Source organism: Dreissena polymorpha, chromosome 12 (genome assembly GCF_020536995.1).
Source record: "Dreissena polymorpha isolate Duluth1 chromosome 12, UMN_Dpol_1.0, whole genome shotgun sequence".
Lineage (NCBI taxonomy): Eukaryota > Metazoa > Mollusca > Bivalvia > Myida > Dreissenidae > Dreissena > Dreissena polymorpha.
In genome coordinates this window covers 18,309,628-18,316,754 of record NC_068366.1, presented here as the reverse complement: position 1 = coordinate 18,316,754, position 7,127 = coordinate 18,309,628, and the positions used below count along the sequence as shown (strand labels likewise).

Here is a 7,127-nt window from a genome sequence, read left to right as displayed (position 1 = left end):
TTGATCCATGAAAGTTTGATTTTTTTTTTACAAATTTTGTATTATATTCATCTGGTGTCAGAAAATGGATCGAACTCAATACATGCACATAGAAATGTGACAGGAGTTGAGAACTCATTGAAGTTGGTTCGAGTGTATGATGCTGGCATTTAATTATTTAGGTGATTTGCATTTCAAATGAGTATGGCCATTAAAAAGTATTAAATGTTGATGTGTAAATAGAACACTGAGGCATATCTGGATACACTATCACATTCATAGTATCGATAATTAAAGAGGAAACTACTCTCGAGGTCAATTATAAGAGGCTTAGAGACATTGACTACAATGGTTTATTAAATACAGGTAATAAAGAAGACAATGAAAAACACATATCGATAATCAAACAAAAAACTAAACATTTTGTAAGAAAAATTGTGTTCTTTACATGTGTAACAAGAAACCGGTGTAGACTGGTGATGCTCCCCAAAATTATTTTTTTGTCACAATATTGTACTATATATTCAAATAAAAGGAAACGTCTTAAGGGGCATAACTTTGGACAAAATTATACAATGGATGGATTAAAGCTTCATTGAATTCCGGTCAGTAGTTGGGGAGAAATAGCCCGGACAAGAATTGCACTAAATGTACAGTTTATAGAAAATTTCAAAGGGCCATTACTCTGTGAAAAATCATCCGACCAGAACCGGCTGATAATATGCACATCTCCTGTTGGTAGTGAAGCTTCCCATCAGGTTTCATTGAATTACTGTAATAAGTTGCTGAGAAATAGCTCGGACAAGCATTGCACTATATGTACAATGGAAAATTTCAAAGGGCCATAACTCTGTGAAAAATCATCCGACGAGAACCGGCTGATAATATGCACATCTCTTGGTAGTGAAGCTTCCCATAAAGTTTCATAGAATTCCAGTCATTAGTTGCGGAGAAAAAGCCCGGACAAGAATTGCACTATATGTACAATGAAAAATTTCAAAGGGCCATAACTCTGTGAAAAGTCATCTGAAGAGAACCGGCTGATAATATGCACATCTCCTCTTGGTAGTGAAGCTTCCCATAAAGTTTCATTGAATTCCGGTCATTACTTTCTGAGAAATAGCCTGGACAAAAATTGTGCACAGACGGACACACGGACGGACAGACGAAGCGGCAACTATATGCTACCCCCAAAATAAATTTTGTGGGAGCATAAAAATGTATTGATAAAAATCGCACAAAATATAACATAAAAAAAATATTTTATGCTAAATTCAATATTAAAACTTCCTAAAAATGTAATTGCATTGTACAACCAAGAGCAATCATTATTTATAACATAATGTAAGATTGTACATTTTCAAAACACTTCTAAAATCATATTAACACTAAAGATGTGAAACTTAATAGTTATCTAACAAGGATAACTTCTGCGTCAACTTCAAATGAATATCAAACACGTCTTTGGCAACAATTCATTTTTTCGCTTTTCTCAATCTAGAGACATGCTGATCTCTAAGTATTGATGTAGGTGGAGGGGTGACGGGGGCTATAGTTGACCTAATTCTTTTGGAGTCTTCAGGCAGCTGTTCATATTTGCCACTTATTCTTTTCTTGCCTATGGTGAATTCATTTATAACTTCAGTGATCAAACCGGTTATGTATGTTTTTTTCACAGGCCTTGTGCTCCAATTACAAGCCGCTTTTGAGTACACTTTTTTTCTCCTGAAAGATTGTTTTATAACTGACATGATGTTTGAAAAAATGAAATGACAATTGCTAAAACAAAACAAAAGAATAAAGATCTATAGACAATATATATGCCATAATATAAATTTACTGATTCAGTGCATACTATGCTGCAGTAGTTCTTTTATGACAGGACCATTGTTTGCAAAATGTATACTTATTATTCATATCACATGAATGTGTCAAATTTGAGCTTAAATACATCATGTTTGTAAATTCAATTTAATTGTTAATAATAAAAACTTTCAATAAGTAAACATAAATCTGTAAATTGATCCTTACAATTCAAAATTTAATAAAAACAGGAAATGTGTTTGTCAGAAACACTATCTCCCCTACTGCGCCACTTTGATTTATTTTATTTTATCATTTGGTAGGTTCAGATGAACTCTTTAAAGCATATTACTTCTCTTGAATTTGTTTTTTTTTACCTTGACCTTGAAGGATTATCTTGACCTTTCACCACTCAAAATGTGCAGCTCCATGAGATACACATGCATGTATGTATGAAGTTACTATCTTCAATATTGCAAAAGTTATGGCAAAATGTTAAAGTTTGACGCAAACAAACACACAAACAAACAAACCAACATACAGTGCGAAAACAATAATATAAATACCTCTCATTGCCCTCTTTGTCCAACAAAACAGGACGATTCAAGTGTTTTGAATAATCTATTGCTGCTAACTGACACCTGCATAGCTGAAAAAAAATAATTTTAGAAATGAAACTCAGAAAATATCATGCAACTCATCATGTGAAAATCTGCCTTTAGGACTTTGATGATGTTACACTAGATATAAACTAATTCAACACCAATGACTTGACATATTCATAATCAGAATTCATTTCTTGATTAACTACTAGTTGTTTAAACATCCTGTGAACAAAAATACAAAAATCCTGTTCATAAATAATTTTACTATCACATGATGAAACAAGAGCACCGCGTTACGGTAGTTGCAATAATCCAACTCCCAGCTATTGACCCTCCGGGTCTATGAGCTGTACGTATGTACTCATAAAAGCTCAGAGCATTCAAGAAGAACTACGCGTTACGAGTGCCACACTAGGCTTCGAAAGCTTGTCATAATTTTTTTTTAGAGGTCACAGGGACATTGACCTTTGACCTAGTGACCGAAAAATGGGTGTGGCGTCTAGAACTCATCAAGGTGAATCCACATTTGAAGTTTCACAGTTGTAGGTGGAATCACTTTGATTGTAGAGCAAAATGTAAAAGTTTTAGCACGACGCCGGCGGACAACACGACAATGAGCAGCTGGCTGACGACACAACAAAGACGCGCTGGCTATGACAATACCTCGGGTTTTCTCCGAAAACAGCCGAGCTAAAAATATATTCATATTTTAGTCATTCAGGCAGTTTATTACGAGACTTGTCACAAAGGGTACATCATTTTTACACTATTAAAATGTAAATTCTAAAAAAGAAAGAGCATAAATTCCTTAAAAGAATCCTTTGTTCAATGAATGAGCATGTGTTCATAAAATAAAAAAGAAACACATTAACAAGTGTATTTTTTAAACATTTAACTTTTTATTTACCTGAAACTGAAAGCATTTCGCTTTGGTTTGGAGCGTATCAAAAGATGATTGTTGAAGCTCTCTAGTTCAGAAGTAGTTCTGAAATTTAAAAGCATTGTACATTTCAAAAACAAATCTTTTATACTTATAAGGGTTTGTGTGTGTGTAAGTCAAATCGTGTTCATTATATAGCAAAATAATTACGGGAATTTATAGAAAAGTAGCTATGAAACACAAACTGAAAATGAAGAAGACTTACGCATCGATCAATATTTCCATCATTTTCTCGTCCTTTTCAATCCCAGTAGCTTCTTTAACTCTTCTCCATCGATCACACTGAATACCAATGTATATTATCCTTTCACTTTTATTACGCCTGTACCTTGCTTCGCTTGTTTTTTTTTAGTCTTAGCGCTAGCACTTGTTTTTGTCCGAACCATCTTGAATTCTTTTTGACCGCATATTCGTATTTGTGAAAAGTGATTTTCCAATAAAAATATTGATTTAAATATGAAGTATATTTTATTAGTTTATCAAAAATATTCAATGAAAATCAATTATTTGCTCAACAAACTAAATCTCTTTCTTTAGAAATAATGTAATTTATATGCCAAAAATCATACATGCCATACGTCCCGATCTCGGCGGGACAGTCCCGCTTTTGGGCCCTTTGTCCCGCCGTCCCGCCATGAGACGATTTGTCCCGACATTCGTAAAAAACGATGTAAGGTGTATAGGTTCCCAATAAAATTCGCTATTCAAGCTCTGTTTCGCTAACACTTACCACCGCTAATCCCTTTATTGCCCGCAATTAACAATCCGATTCTACTTATCGTGTGTACCAGTGTTTTTTATGACACCTTATCGGCGATTTATCGGCTAATTATTGATTTCATCAGGCATTCACACCATGGTGGTCTTCAAGATAGTGGTCGCTTATTGCTATCGATAGTTTTATTATAATGAAACAAATGTTGAAAATGTGTTTATTTTGTATTTGTTTGAAACGGTTTACAAAACAATTGTTTTGTAAAATTAACGCTACGTCATAAATGAGTCTTTTACATTCAATGTTAAGTTCCAATATAGCGGGATATTCCGAATGTGCAATATACCAAAATCGCAACAAACAGTCCAATAAGTGATACCCATCCTGTCTAGTGTAATTGTAATAAAAACAACGAGGTGCTATGCATGACAGTTTGACCCTACTCCAATTAAGCTAAAAACAACGAGGTGCTATGCATGACAGTTTGACCCTACTCCAATTAAGCCGCGACAATTGACAAGTAACAAACTGCGCATGGACACATGCTTAAAAAACATCGCAACAAACAGTAAAAGTGGTACCCATCTTGTCTTGTGTTATTGTAATAAAAACAACGTGTTGTTATTCATGACAGTTTGACACTACCCCAATACAGCGCCTGACAATTCACAATTCAGTTTAATCTGTGTATATAAGAAGAAAACAAAATACGGAATGTACGGCCGCGCATTCCGTGTGTAACTGATGTAACTGTTCGGTAGATAGTGTACTGTAACCCGTACTTTCAGTCAATTGGATAGCCTCCCCTGCGTTAATGTTTGCCATAGAAATGAATATAATGAGTATTGTTGTCGTAATGTTCTAGATTTTGTACTCTTAAACAGATGAATATTATCTTCGTTGTTTGCTATTGTCTTATTTAATAAAACTGTTATTGTTATGTTTTAGATTTCATACTTCATATCAGATGTTTTATGTCTTGAATAAAAGTATCAAGAGTTTTTGTTATAGTATAGTAAAGGTGGAATGATAGATCGTTCTAGGTGTCCTGCTTTTTGGTCAAATGTCCCGACAATTTTTTTATGGAATGTCCCGCTTTGGACCTACAAAATTATGGCATGTATGCAAAAATAAATGACAGTACCATGTACCACGTGACTTGTCAGCTGATTTTCAGCTACATTCATTTTTAGGTCAAAAACGTCGAGCGGCGTTTTTGAAATATAATATGGAATTCCCATCCGCTTGGGCTTATGTGTTGGTTTGTGTTATACTTCCTTTAGTCTGCTTTGAGTTTTTATATCCTTAAATCAAAAGCGATAATCGTTTTTAATATCTAAAACAATAATTTTATATTTTGTTCAGACCATAATCCATTGGACAGTCCCTTTAAGACATTTTAAGACTTTACTATACATATCATAAAATTTACATAACAAAATTAGTTAAATGGGATAAAACAAATATGAAAAGATCATCCATCAACGTATTCAAGCATGACGGTCAATCGAAACACTATTTAGTAGGCGCTCCGATTTTTTACCAAACCAAACTCACCACTTTAACCACTCAGGTAATTGTGTTATCAATTTCTGTGACCACATGAAATAAATAGCACAGTTTTAGCATTTAAATATCACCTTTACAACAAACAATAACAAAATATACAATCATTTTGAAACACAAGTTAACTTGTTAACAAATTTATTAGAATAAATATTTCTTATTAAAAAGACCTATGCATATTCTCAAATGCTCATGTAGCTGAAAATATCAATTATACCATTTTAATCCATGGAAATATTATTTCCGACTCTGTCAGTTTGCTCTTTAAAGGGTCCCGTCAACCGCGATTGACGAAAAAAGAAAAGTTCACGACTGGTATATTACATTATTTGAAAAAATGTTCATATTTTTAGTATATTCGGTAATTAAATTTCGCGATGTGAAATCGAAGGTACATCGCGAAAATAGATGACATAACGGTATACACAATATAAATAACGCATGTAGATTGGCCATTATATATATATATATATATATATATATATATATATATATATATATATATATATATATATATATATATATATATATATATATATATATATATATATATATATATAATCAATACTTTATAAAATATATATTTATATAATTCACTACTCATGCACATTTGCATTCATGGGTTTACCACGTGACGATGTTGATCAATTCACTTGCGTTATTTATAGTCAACTGGTAGTTGCCTGGTACCTGTACCCAGTAAAATTTATTACCGAATAAACTGAAAATATAATTTAACAACTTTTTTTCAAGTAATGTAATATACCAGTCGTGATATTTTAATCAATATCAACTAATATTTGTAAAAAAATACGATATTTTAGAACTTTTCGTTGTTTTGTTTTCGTTGACGGTCCCTTTAATCTCATATAAGACGATTTAGATTTTAAAAATTAAAACGACCAAATTGAAAATAAATGTTTATCTGAAATTTATAAACACACAAGTTGGCTATTTTAGTTGTGCAAGTAAAGTGATTTTTTGACATAATAAATATAAGAGAAAGGTACTATGCTTTTAATAATATTTTATGGTATAAAGCTATTTAACTATGAAAACCGCACCACCATACCAATTAAGACTAGGATTTCTTTTTATTTGGAAATAATATACACTTTTTCCTAGCACACCCTTTTCCAAATAAAGGCCTGCACGTTCACTTTTCTTCTTAGCTCTCCGATAGCCACGTTTTGCTGATTTATTTTTTCTTTTAGACAAAACTATCTATAAAAACTTCAAAAGCAGACAGTTTGTTGCTATGCGGACTGGGTATCTGTCAGTGTTTTGGCAACAGTCCATTTTCCGGGCTTATTTTTCTGAAACATTTCTTTATACCAAAAAATGTCACTTTTAAAGCATAATTTGATTACACAATATGGTTCGTTCATCCATAAACATTCAACGGTTAATGCAAATATATAGATGAAAAATACTTAAGAGTGTGAAAATAAACAAACTTCCAGAAAATGGTCCTTTCATGCACTTGATTGTCAAATTAATTTAGGAAAAATGTTTCTAG

General features: G+C 32.6%; 1 long non-coding RNA gene across 1 annotated transcript; it reads right to left on the bottom strand.

Moving 5' to 3' along the window:
• Positions 1–318: 318 nt before the first annotated feature.
• Positions 319–4,776, bottom strand: LOC127853796 (uncharacterized). The gene is made up of 4 exons (XR_008036755.1): positions 3,533–4,776; positions 3,295–3,372; positions 2,349–2,431; positions 319–1,704 (listed from the first exon to the last, which is right to left on the bottom strand). It is a non-coding gene; the product is annotated as an uncharacterized LOC127853796 (long non-coding RNA).
• Positions 4,777–7,127: the final 2,351 nt, after the last annotated feature.